This window comes from Scardinius erythrophthalmus (genome assembly GCF_964197995.2).
Source record: "Scardinius erythrophthalmus genome assembly, chromosome: 5".
Classification (NCBI taxonomy): Eukaryota; Metazoa; Chordata; class Actinopteri; order Cypriniformes; family Leuciscidae; genus Scardinius; species Scardinius erythrophthalmus.
The window spans coordinates 41,758,737-41,772,388 of record NC_138225.1 but is presented as its reverse complement, the minus strand read 5'-3'; the positions used below and the strand labels follow the sequence as shown (position 1 = coordinate 41,772,388).

Below are 13,652 nucleotides of genomic sequence, written 5' to 3'. Positions count from 1 at the left end.
ACGTATAATTTAAGGTAACAGATTGTTTTGGCTTTATAGCGGTTCTTTAATAAAGTTATTTTCCAGCTAAAGTTAGTTTTGATTGATTCACTTCCGTCGCACCGATCATTTGTTATTAAATTAGGGGCCGCCAAGACGACACCATTCTCTCTACACATACTTTAAACGCGAACCTGTGATAAACACTGATGGCGTTCATATGCACATTAAGAGTTGGTTCTATAGTTATGTGTGTTTGAATATATGTGCGCAGGTTTGTAATTCCCTACAAACCAAGCCTAAACAAAGTACTGGTCTTTTCTTATAAATTTTGATACAGACTTTTTTTAAGTGTGCTTGCTGAAAGCAGCACACTTATTGTTCTTCTTAAGTTTTCTTATTCTTATTATTAAGTGTGCTTGCTGAAAGCAGCACACTTATTGTTCTTCTTAAGTTTTCTTATTCTTCTTATTAAGTGTGCTTGCTGAAGTCGTGCTTGCTGAAGTCGTCCATATCTCAGGAACTCTGTCACGTATCGAAACCAAACTTTGTACATGAACTCGGGACTCCAATGTGAGGATGCACAAGATCTGTTTTTTTTGTTTGTTTTGTTTTTTTTCAGGCTAATTGACAAACTTATTTATGTCTATGCAAAAGAGTTTCACCTCACACTTTTAATGTTAGTACATTTAGACAGTAGGTGGCACTGTTGTATTACATTTCACAGAGCTGCCAATAACTTTTGATGCATCGGTCTAATTTAATCATCTTCATTTATTAATATCTACAGATTTGTATGCATGAATTGTGCATTTCCAGTTCTCAAAACAGTTAATAACAAAAAAAATAACTTTATACAAAATACATCATGCTCTTCTTCGCTAACCGAACAAACAATTCATTGTCTGTGGCTGTGTTTGTGCGCGCGGGAAATATGCTGTGCATAACAATAGAAAACAAGGAGAAACGCGCAGTCACATGCTCAAACAATCAACAACGTCGCTCTAGAGGTGCGTTCCATTTGACCGTAAGTGGACTGCGAAGTGGACTTCACAGGGTATTCCGCCATCTTAAGTGAGATTCCAATCCGAAGGGAGCGAACATGTTCACTTCGAAGGGCACTGCGCACGGCATAGGGAATAAGGGAACATCGATACATCACTTTACAGGAAGTGGAGAGCGATGATCACCCAACTGTCATTTCGCGCACCACGTTATCACCAGTCAGAACGGTCATAACTAACGATGGAGGAGTTTACGTATGTGTGTAAGTATTTATAAGTTATACAAATGACAGTATTTTTAACGGTTATTGTTGTGAATATTACATATACTATTTTTGATCATTATAATTTACCTCAGTGAATGCAGCCAGCTAGTTTGTGAAGTAAAGTGATTTTATTTTAGGTAGTTGTAAAATAGTGCAATATAATTGTAAATATATAATATAATAATAAAAATTTAAATATGAATGTAGTCCTATATATATTTATGTGGCACGATGGTCAGGCGGAAAGCAAGATGAGAACTAAGACAAGCAAAAGCTCACATGAAGATACTCAAAGTCTTAACAGTAGCCAACTACGCCACCTAGGGACTTTCACCCCAGGATATACTAGTACTCAGAAAATCTAAACCCCAGGTTCGTTCTTTCCAGAGAGGACTGAGACAGCTCTGCAAATTAAAACAATTTGTTTTATTGCACATGACAGTCACTAATAAGTACCTTCAATACATTTACCCCTTACATTACTGACACATTCCAGAAAAAGGTTCTTGCACATGACAGTCACTAATAAGTACCATCAATACATTTACCTCTTACATTACCGACACATACCAAAAAAAGGTACTTAAAATAAAGAAAAGAAAAGATTTAAAGACTACGGGCAGCACTTGGGTCTTCAAAAGACACTAACAGGGAAAAAGAATCCTGCCCCACCTCAAACAGTAATCGCTCACTACAACCAACCACTCACACTGGTGTTGCACACTAGAAAGGGAATGAGAAACTCACACTCAAGTGTTAAACACAATACCCCCAAAAAGAGAGGTGGGCAAAGTACCCTTTTTTTACCATTGGCCACAGGAGACCCGAGCGCTCACATTAATTACAAATTATATAAACAAAGAAAGAAAATCAAATCATACAGATTATAACAATTAAAGAAAGTACCACAATACAAAAACATTAATGAAAATAAAACATTCAAAATAGAAACAAAACAGCAGCGTAATCCGGGGCCGTGCGTCTTGCCATTAACGATAAGCTTACACCGCTCAGAGCTGGAAGCAAGCCTGTTATGCACGTTCCTTCCAACCTGCACGCATACACAGCAGTGAAATTAACTTTTTTATAAACATGAAACGATCCACCAGAAAAGAGATCATACTCACTGCGTTTTCAATGATTCTAACACGACTGTACAGGTTCTCGCTGCACTCAAATTGTGTAGTGACTGCAGGACACAAACTATAAAATTACACACTAATATTATAAAATCACATTCCATATTCCGCTCATTCACATACCTGATCACGCAATGAGCAGACTAAATGCCCCGAACCACACGACTCCACTAAGAACAGGCAACCAGGATGCAAAAAGTAACATCCCCAGCCATTTGAATGCTGCATTTTTATTTAGAGTGCAATCATGGTAATTAGTCACCAGACGGTTACCTGACACCACTAAATTTACTGGGCAGATAATTCAGTTCTCCACCAGGGGGAGAAACAAAGGGAAATTCCCAATCTGCTACAATCATGTTATATCATAATCTGCGTGATCCCGTCGTTGACTTTCTTTGATGACGTTTGCAGGGCGTTTCAAATGAGCGGTTATTGTCAGTGAAGTCCTCTTCAACTGATATAACGTGCTCAGGGAGTAGGGGAGCAGTGAACACTGCGTATGGACCCTGTCGAATGGAACGCACCTTAGATGTGTAAAAACAAGTGGAAAGCGTGGGCGAGCCGCTGTCTCCTTTCCACAAGCGCTTGCTCTCCCGTGGCGTCTGTCGTTGCTATGCAACCATGAACTGTGCTCTCCATGATGACAAGGAAGTATCAGCAAAAGATTAATTGATTTCTAGCCCTTGCATTAGCTTTACTACTTGTGCTACTTGATTTATTGAATATTCAATCCCTTCCTTCAAAACCACGTTCAAAACAGCATACTTCTCTACTATATAGTAAGGGAAAAGCAGTAGGCAAGCGAAAAGTATGTACAAATCCTTAGTATTCATAAAAGAGTAGGTGAGAATTACCTGGGTGACGTACTAATTCTCGCGAGATTAGTGGAATTGCATTAGCATGGTTTAAATCATACTTATCTGACCGTTATCAGTTTGTCTTATCGATCACAAGTTCATATTTATGGAGATGAAAAATAATAAGGCGCCCTGTACAGCTATGATCAGCTTTTCGGCCGAGCATTCAATGTTGTTATGCTGCAAGCTGATTAGTTGGTTCGTTGCTGCCGCGCTCTATCACTCGCACACCATAAAGAACAAATTGTTTTTTTTTATGTTTCAATTTCGTGATTAAAATGACATAATTTGGAAGCGGATAATTTCTTCACAAACAGCTCATTATGACTCAATGTTAGAATGCTGCACCTACACTCGATAGTGACAGCGTGAAACATATGATCTCTCTATGGCCAGGGCTCAGCGGAAGACAGAAAATGCCGGTCCAGCGTTGATTGAGGAATTAAATTCGAAAATGAAAGACAGTTTGACATCTTTTTTCTCGCATCTGTGAATTTATTTTTTAATCATTTGTTCTGAGATGAAGCGAATATATTTGTGCAGGAATTTCTCGCACTATAAAAGCTAACCTTGCGGGAAATGGTTTAAATTATGCGCAATCCCCACATTCCCACACCGAAATTCAAGCCCTGAAATGGCAGCGGGATGTGTAGGCTAACTCTAGCATATGGGCAATATGTCATATAAAGTTAGGCAAGGCCAAACAGCGTAATCCATGTTGTTGCGATTGCATCGCTAGAGTAAGCTAATAGTGAAACTGATAGCGTTTTTCATTTAATTACAATATGAGGACTGACGGTAGGCTATAAAAATCAGCGTTTCTGTGTAGGTGATGACAACCATCTTGACAGCAGCAATCAAAGCATCGCTTAATTTGAGATAGTAAATTTGTTCCTAATCAAAGGGAACACTCAACCACAGAACAGCTGGGTGAGTTTTGTATTGGCTTATTGGATACAGTAAATTAAGACTGTCAACTTCTTTTCAATAGGCTACTATTTCATTACCCAAAACACTCCCACTCTCTGCTGTATATTCATAACCAATTATTTCAAAACCAACAACCAAGCCACATAAACAATGCCATTGGCACTAGTCTACATTGCAGACATGTCTCTTAATGCACATAACTTTTCACCTTTTTGCACAATCTTGAAAAAAGTACTATTGTTGAAATTCTCAGATCAAGCAAACTTCAACGCACCCTTATCCACTAACTGCTAACGTTAGTGAATCGCACCCGAGCAAGCACACTTCGCAGTTCCTCCGGAAATGCATTCTAGTTTATTTTGTCACTACGGGGTAGGTACGCGAAACGAATTTTCCCGACAACGCTTTATCTGTAGAGTGGTAAAGTACATCAGGATTTATTGAATATTCAATCCCTTCCTTCAAAAGCACGTTCAAAACAGCATATGGCGCTTTTCCACTGCATGGTACGGTACGGCTCGGTTCGGTACGGCACGCTTTGGCGCTTTTCCACTGCATGGTACGGTACGGCTCGGTTCAGTACGGCTCACTTATGGCGCATTTCCACTGCATGGTACGGTACGGTACGGCTCGCTTCGGCTCGCTTTAAATGGTACCACCTCTGTTCAGGTTCCAAGCGTACCGTACCGATACTAAAATGTGACGTGAAAACACTGAAGATCACTGATTGGTCAGAGAGAATCGTCACTACCAGTGTCATTGTATTTGCGACACGAGACCATGCACGAGACAAACCCGCTAGATTTAAATAGCCAGTAGACAACAGCCAACGCTGTAGTTTCTTGCAGTTAAAAAGTTTCTTGCAAACTGTTTCTTGCAGTCAGGGGCGGCGCCGGATAATTTTTAACGCATGTGCTGAGGGCACACACGTGTGTGTGTGTGTGTTATATTATTATATTATTATTAATAAATGAGCAAAACTTGGCCACAAAATATTTAATATTCAATTATTTTAATGATCACAATTAAAGTTTTAATTTTATTAAATTCAGCAATCAAATATTCAAAAAGACTTAATAATAATGTTATTTCTCTCTACAGGCGCGTTTACTACGAATATGGCGATCGTCAACTTCATCTTTGCCAGACACTGACAGAAAACACTATTTTATAAATAAAAATCAATGCACGCATCCCCGGATTTACAAATGCACATCTTGCTTGTTGCACGCACAATATGTCGAAATATCGAGATATTATGTTGAAATAACATTATTATTAAGTCTTTTTGAATATTTGATTGAATGCTGAATTTTGCGCTTGTTCAGTTTAATACAATTACGCCTATATATAGCCTATATAGGCCTATATACTATTAATAAATGAGCAAAACGTGGCCACAAAATATTTAATATTCAATTATTTTAATGATCACAATTAAAATTTTCATTTTATTAAAACGCGTGCACTGATTTTTATTTATAAAATTGTGTTTTCTGTCAGTGTCTGTGCATGGCAAAGATGAAGTTGACGATCGCCATATTCGTAGTAAACGCGCCTATAGAGAGAAATGCACATAATGCATTATAAGAGAGTAGCCTATTTCTTTTTGTTTTGAATTATTTCGTTTAAAGACATTTCAAGCTTTGTGTATTTGAGGATGTGATGTTTTTTCATCAATACAATTTATACAAAACGAAATTCACTTTAAAGAAAGGCTTTCTACAAAACAAAACTTAATGAAGTGGTCAAAATTATGTCCGACTCGCTCCATGTCTCTCTACTCGTGCTGTTCACTTTTCATAATCAACATAGGCAGATGGAAAAAAATAACATAACATTAACTAAATGCGCTTTTTTAATGGCAGTTGGCTAGTTTAAAACAGTACATTAGGCCTAGACTCTCTATTTGTAAAGATTGCTGCACATTCATTTAATTCTGAATTTTGCACACACAAGTTGAAAGGCATTTGTTCAAATCAAGTTCACGGATAATTGTGCGTGCATTTATTAATCATTATGATACTAAAATCAAGTAGGCTATGCTATGTACAAAAAATCAGATGAGCCCAGAATATGAACGCAACGTTTAATTACACGTTAAGAATTTTCCTTCCATATAGTAAACCATTATAAGAACGTTTAATTTAATTTAAAAACATCCACATGCCGAGAATCAAGAGCACCATCCCCTGTGTTGTGCGTTTGAAATGTGGCGCTTTTACGATGATGTCATGGCAGTAGAGGCGGCAACTATAACGATCAGTCCCACCCAGTTTGAAGCGGTACTAACTGCAATGGAAAAGCAACCGAGCTAAAGCGAACCGAACCGTGCCGTACCGAGTCGAGTCGTACCACGCAGTGGAAAAGCGAAGCGAGTCGAACCGTTCCGCGCCGAGTCGAACCGTACCGAGCCGAACCGTGCCGTACCATGCAGTGGAAAAGCGCCAATACTTCCCTACTATATAATAGGGGAAAAGCAGTGGGCAAGCGAAAAGTATGTACAAATCCTTAGTATTCATAAAAGAATAGGTGAGAATTACCTGGGTGACGTACTAATTCTCGCGAGATTAGTGGAATTGCATTAGCATGGTTTAAATCATACTTATCTGACCGTTATCAGTTTGTAGCTGTAAATGAAGAGATGTCTTATCGATCACAAGTTCAGTATGGTGTACCACAAGGTTCAGTACTAGGACAATTGCTGTTCACTCTGTACTGTTACGGAAGCAGACGGACAACAAGGTAAGTAGTGATGTAGTGTTTATTTACAACAGCAGAGTATCAAGATGAATCAACGTGCAGTATTCAGTGAGTATCAGAGTTCAGAGGTGAAGAATTTCTTGAGTGCAATACGTGAGTGAATAATCAATGTTTCTCTTGCAGGTACGGCGAGATGAGACTTCCAGAGTGGATATGATCTTCGTATGAAGAGGATGACAGGCTGACAGCACACACTCACGCACCACTCGACAGATCAGAAGGCTTACGGCTCGCACACCACTCGAGATGAGATCTGGACTGACTGGAACAGACTGGAATCGGCGTAGAGAACTGGTAAGTAAACACAGGTAAGTATAGTTAGTGAAACTCGCAGAGAGAAGCACTATGTGTCCGCTTCGAATGAACGAGCCCGGACAATGAGAGGTGTGTGGTGTGTGCTTATGAAGCAGTGGTGATTGATGGGGTGCAGGTGTGTCTTGTCAGAACTCAGGTGACTGTGATCGCTGGGTGATTGTGGTGGAAGAACCTGGCCAATCCGTGACACTACCCCCCTCCCCAGGGCCCGCTCCTGAGGGCCGAGGTCTCCGGCGCCGTGGTGGTCTTCCTCGTCCACGAGGTCCAGGGTACTGAGGATGACTAGAATGGAACTCTTCCATGAGCGTGGGATCTAGGATGTCGACTCTTGGGATCCATGATCTCTCCTCTGGTCCGTATCCTTCCCAATCGACGAGATATTCCAACTGACCACCACGACGTCGGGACTGCCGGATTTCACGAACGGAGTAGATGGACCCTTCTTCCAGCATCAAGGGGGGAGGAGGTTCCTCTTCGTGGCCAGGTTCTGTGGAGGAAACAAGAGCAGTGAAATGTGGGATGAATTCTGTATTGTGGTGGAAGCTGGAGTTTATAGGTGACGGGATTGACCTGTTCCAGGATGGTAAAGGGGCCAACAAACCTGGGACTAAGTTTTTTGGAGGGCAGTCGCAGACGAATATCGCGAGTGGAGAGCCAAACCTTATCTCCTGGAATGTAGACTGGACCCGAAATCCTCCTTCGGTCAGCGACTGTCTTGGATCTGCGAACTGCCCTCTGCAGATGATGGTGAGCTTCGTCCCAGACTCTGTCGCTCTCCCGGAACCAGTAATCCACTGCGGGGACCTCAGATGGTTCACCATCCCAGGGAAATAGAGGAGGTTGGAATCCGAGAATACACTGGAATGGTGTGAGGCCTCTCATGGGTTGCCGCAGTGAATTTTGGGCATACTCCGCCCAGCCCAGAAACTGGTTCCAGGAGTTCTGGTGGCCATTACAGAAGGTCCTGAGGAACCGCCCCACTTCCTGGATCTTCCTCTCCGTCTGGCCGTTGGTCTGCGGGTGGTAGCCAGAGGAGAGGCTGATTGTCACACCTAGGAGCTTAAAAAATGATTTCCATACTCGGGATATGAATTGGGATCCCTTGTCCGATACAATGTCTTCTGGGATCCCATAATAGCAAAAGACATTATTGAAGAGAAGTTCGGCAGTTTCCAGGGCAGTGGGAAGACCTTTTAGTGGTAATAGTCTGCAGAACTTAGAGAATCGATCTACAATGACGAAGATGCAGGTGTTTCCATCCGATGAAGGTAAATCGGTCATGAAGTCAACTCCTAGGTGTGACCAGGGGCGGTTAGGAATTGGCAAGGGATGGAGCTTTCCTGCAGGTAGATGTCGGGGACTTTTGGACATTGCACACTCCTTACAGCCTTGTACATACCTTTTCACATCCCTTGCCATACCCGGCCACCAGAAGCGTTCGGATAGCAGCGAGAGAGTGTTGTTGGCCACGGGATGTCCAGTGCCCAGAGAGGTATGAATGGTGTGAATGAGATCTACCCGTTGTGTCCTAGGGATGAACTGACGATCAGGTGGACAGCCCGGAGGAGGTCGAGGATCAGGAGTGGCGACGGCTAGAGGAGCAGACCATTCGATGGGACTGATGATGATATCTTCGGGTAGAATGTTGGTGGTTGTCTCGGGAGTCTCTGGAGAATCATGTAATCTGGATAAAGCATCGGCACGGACATTCTTAGGACCAGGACGGTAGGTAATGGTGAAGTTGAATCTCGAGAAGAATAATGACCATCTGGCCTGACAGGGACAAAGTCGTTTTGCATCACGGAGGTACTGGAGATTTTTATGGTCAGTGATGACTTGGAATGGGTGGATGGCACCCTCCAGCCAATGTCGCCACTCCTCCAGGGCGAGCTTGATGGCCAGGAGTTCACGGTTGCCGATGTCGTAATTCCTCTCCGCCGGGCTGAGCTTCCGAGAGAAGTAGGCACATGGATGGAGTAATTTAGGTGTCCCATGAAGTTGAGAAAGGACGGCTCCAACTCCGGAGGTAGAGGCGTCCACCTCAACGACGAAAGGAAGCTCAGGATCTGGATGCGTCAGGAGGGGTGCTTGTGTGAAGGCGGACTTGAGGGATTGGAAGGCTGCGGCTGCTTCAGGAGTCCAGAGGAGACTTTTGGGTTTACCTTTGAGCAAGTTGGTGAGTGGAGTGGTGATGATGCTGTAACCTCGTATGAAACGTCTGTAAAAGTTGGCGAAACCAAGGAATCTCTGGAGTTCTTTGATCGTGGTAGGTTCTGGCAAGGTAATTACAGCAGTGACCTTCCTCTCATCCATGCGGACCCCCTACGGTCAATGAGGTAGCCTAAGAACTGGACTGATGGAGGATGAAAAGAACACTTCTCGGCCTTCAGGAAGAGATGATGAGCTCTGAGTGTGTGGAGGACCTCCGCAACGTGGTGGCGATGCTCGACTTCACTCCGGGAGTAGATGAGGATGTCATCTATATAGACGACCACGAAGCGATGCAGGAACTCCCGGAGGACCTCATGAATGAAATTCTGGAACACGGAAAGGGCGTTGACCAGACCATAGGGCATAACCAGATATTCATAGTGGCCAGTAGGGGTCACAAAAGCGGTCTTCCATTCATCCCCTTCTCGTATTCTCACCATATTGTAAGCGCTGCGGAGGTCCAACTTCGTGAAGATGATAGCTGAACGGAGTTGTTCGAGGGCCGCAGGGAAGAGAGGAAGGGGATATTTGAATTTGACAGTACCTTGGTTTAGGGTCCGGTAGGCCACAAAAAAGAAGCTGGATGCTGCGGGAGATGTAGAATGCCGAATGTACCCTTGATCGAGAGCTTCCTGAATATACTCCTCCATGGCCTTGGTCTCTGGAAGTGACAACGGGTAGATCTTACCTCTGGGCAAAGGAGCATCAGGAATCAGGTCTATGGCGCAGTCCCATGGCCGATGAGGTGGTAGCTGGGAAGCTCTCTTGGGGCAAAAGATGTCTTGTAAAGAAGAGTAGATATCAGGAATCTTCGTGGACTGTTTCTCGAGTGGACTTTCGACTGATGTGACATAGACTGGAACAGGATTCAGAACTGGCGTGGAAGAATCGGAAAACATCTTGGTGAGCACTCCTTGCCCCACTTTATCACTTCCCCGGAGCCCCAAGAGATGATGGGATCATGCTTCACCAGCCACGGACGCCCCAGTATGATATCCACATTGGCTCCCTCCAGAACCAGCAGCTGAATATCCTCTTTGTGTAGGGCTCCGACTTGAAGTGTAACGGGTTTACATTTCCGGTGAATACGTGGACGTGCAGTGATGAACTTGGTTATGGGTTGGATCTGGTAAACAGTTGACGAGGCTTCGGTACGGAGCTGGAGCTGGCGACAGAGGGTCCCTGAGATGAAATTTCCAGGTGACCCGGAGTCGATGAGAGCGTGAGCTGAAACAGAGGATGTTTGGGTGGTTAACTGGACACAAGAAGTGAGTGGATGCATCTTTTCTTCATCAATATGGAATACACTCACCGATGTTCGTATGGGACGAAGTGGACAGTTCAATCGAACATGCCCACTGGCTCCACAATACATACAAAGACCCTGAGTCAGCCTCTTCTGTCGCTCAGCAGCGGTAAGTTTACCAGATTCGATTATCATGGGCTCTGGTTCTGGAGGGCTGGCGGTTTCGGATGGGCGGAGGAGTGCAGTAGAGTTAGAATGAGACTGATAAGATTGTATACGGTCTGAGCATCTGATGGTTTGTTGAATGAACTTTTCGAGCCCCATATTATCATCCAATGCGGCCAGCTGCAGACGGAGTTGAGGTGTGAGACCAAGCCGGTAGGTGGTCAGTAAGGACCGCTCGTTCCATCCACTGGCTGCAGCTAGAGTGCGGAAGCATATTCATGAGTAGATATCTTTCCTTGAGACAAATGATAGAGTCGCTCACCGGCTGATATCTCTCCATCCGTTCGGCCGAATACTTCTTTGCAGTGGGAAACGAAGGCTTGTATGGAACTAATGGCTGGGCCAGCTTGCGTCCAGATCGTTTCGGCCCATTGGAGAGCTGGACCGGTGAGTAGAGATGTAATGAAGGCTATTTTTGACTGATCGGTGGGATATAAAGCGGGCTGCATGGTGAATATTAAAGAGCATTGAAGCAAAAATCCGTTGCACTCCTCCGCCCCGCCAGAGTAGGGCGCTGGTCGGGCCATGGGACTGGAAGATGCGGTGGTCGAAGAAGTGCTCGATGGTGGTGGTGCTGGTGGTGCGGGAGGCGTGATGGTAGAAGAAGGCGTGATGGTAGGAGAAAATGTTAACCCTCTGGAGTCTGAGCTGTTTTCTGGGCCCTGGAGGTGTTCTGACATGCTCTGACATTTGTGCTTTTTTCAGTTATTTATAAACATGTTAATGGCAAAGGTGTAAATTCACTCTATATAGCACAAACAGGGCTACCAAAATATCTGATCAACATGCATGTATATGTTTGAATTTTTAAGAGAATAATGTTTATGCGTGGTTATTGGAAAAAATAAAAATGAAAGTTGCAGAAATAAGACCACAAAACACATACTAAATATGTGTAAATAAGACTTTTGACTAATGAATTTTGTAGCTTCGAGTTCTGGCTTCAAAATTATGTGAAAATCATCCTGCCTTATCATTCTCATAAAACAGTACATTGATTTGAACTTTCTAAAACAGTTTTTTTGTCAGAAGAGGTTTATGCATGGGAGGGGTGGCCCATCAATATTAATGGCCCAATGGCCATCAATATTAATGGGATTCAGACCAGGGGTGTGACATACACTCTTCCAGTGGCTAATGGGCCATCAAGTGCCTGAACAAAGAGGAGATTCAAAGGTTTTGTTTTTCAATCTGTTTTATTGTAATTCCTCTATGTGGAGGAACTAAATGTTCTAAATTTGCTCTAAGCAAATCAAATGTGAGCAAAATAAATTAATCAGTCTGCTATAAACAAAGCAATTGTGAGCGATAAACAAAAGTAAAGGCAGGTATCTCACAGTAAATTCCTGTGTCCCGTTTATATGCGGGCTACAAGTAAATCAAATGTGAGCAAAATAAATTAATCAGTCTGCTATAAACAAAGCAATTGTGAGCGATAAACAAAAGCAAAGGCAGGTATCTCACAGTAAATTCCTGTGCCCCGTTTATATGCGGGCTACAAGTAAATCAAATGTGAGCAAAATAAAGAATCCTGAAAAAACTATCACAGAGGTTATAAAAAATATATATTAAGCAGCACAACAGTTTCCAACATTGATTTAAAAAAATAGTCATCATATCAGAATGATTTCTGAAGGCTGATGGTTAGTGGAAGGTGGTCAGCAGAGCACACACATCTGAACACAGTCACACATCTTTATGCCACTCCTGAAAACAGTTCCTGTTTAACTGAAGACATAAGTGAACATTGCATGTCTGGCATTTCCATGGTGTTAACTGCTTTTTACCACGCACTGCTTTGCAATGAACACATGAGCGGTGACCAACTGTGGCAACATCCCTGTCATCTGATGCCAGCTCAGCTCCTGGAACCGGTACATGGTCACTATTGGTCCGTTTTGGTGCCGTTTTCAGTGACACACCACAGAGCTCTGTTATAAGCTGCTCCATAACTCTTTATGGGACAAGTTACCATGTAGCTCTTTGTGCACAATGAAAGAGTTGGTGGAAGCAATGTCCAAGAAGTGTAGAAAGATATTTCTGTACCACTTCATGGTTTTGTGCTGTGTTGTGTAGTACTGTATCAGCTGATCTTACAGATCCACACCACCCATGTGTTTGTTGTAGGCAGTCACAGGTGCAGGACATGGAAATGTCTTTGTCCTCCATGTATCTTGTGTTTTCACCCTCCTCTGCGCAGTGTCTCCTGAATAAGCAGGATGGATGGTAGAACAGACAGATACCTCTCGTGTGTCCATCCACTTCACAAATACAAGAGGTCCATCCCGAACCCACCTGATGGATCCCCTGGCAGATTTTTTAGAGAGTGAATTAGCTGCATTCCGAGGGCAGTCCTTCCTGTTGTCCCTGTAAGTCCCACATGCACCAAACTTCATTGCAAACAAGTCTTTTAGGAGCTTTGGACTTGTATAAAAATTGTCCATGTACACATGGTACCCAGAACCCAAAAATGTGTTGTCTAAAAGAGATGTTACAGCATCATATGACAGTCCATGGCCTGTGGGAAAGTTGTTCTTTCCTGTGTACACAGAAAAGTCCACAGTGTATCCATTCGATGAGTCTGCAAGAACAAACAACTTGAAACCCCATCTGGTTGGCTTAGCTTTCATGTACTGTGTCATGCCTGTGTGTGCTTTGCATGCCACCATTCTTTCATCCACAGCTAAGTTTCTTCTAGGATGATAGATGGATTT

General features: G+C 43.1%; 1 long non-coding RNA gene across 1 annotated transcript; it reads right to left on the bottom strand.

The window, feature by feature from the left end:
• Positions 1-1,655: 1,655 nt before the first annotated feature.
• On the bottom strand, positions 1,656-2,594 carry LOC308690809. Its single transcript, XR_014030200.1, has 3 exons — positions 2,512-2,594; positions 2,377-2,438; positions 1,656-2,300 (listed from the first exon to the last, which is right to left on the bottom strand). It is a non-coding gene; the product is annotated as an uncharacterized lncRNA (long non-coding RNA).
• Positions 2,595-13,652: the final 11,058 nt, after the last annotated feature.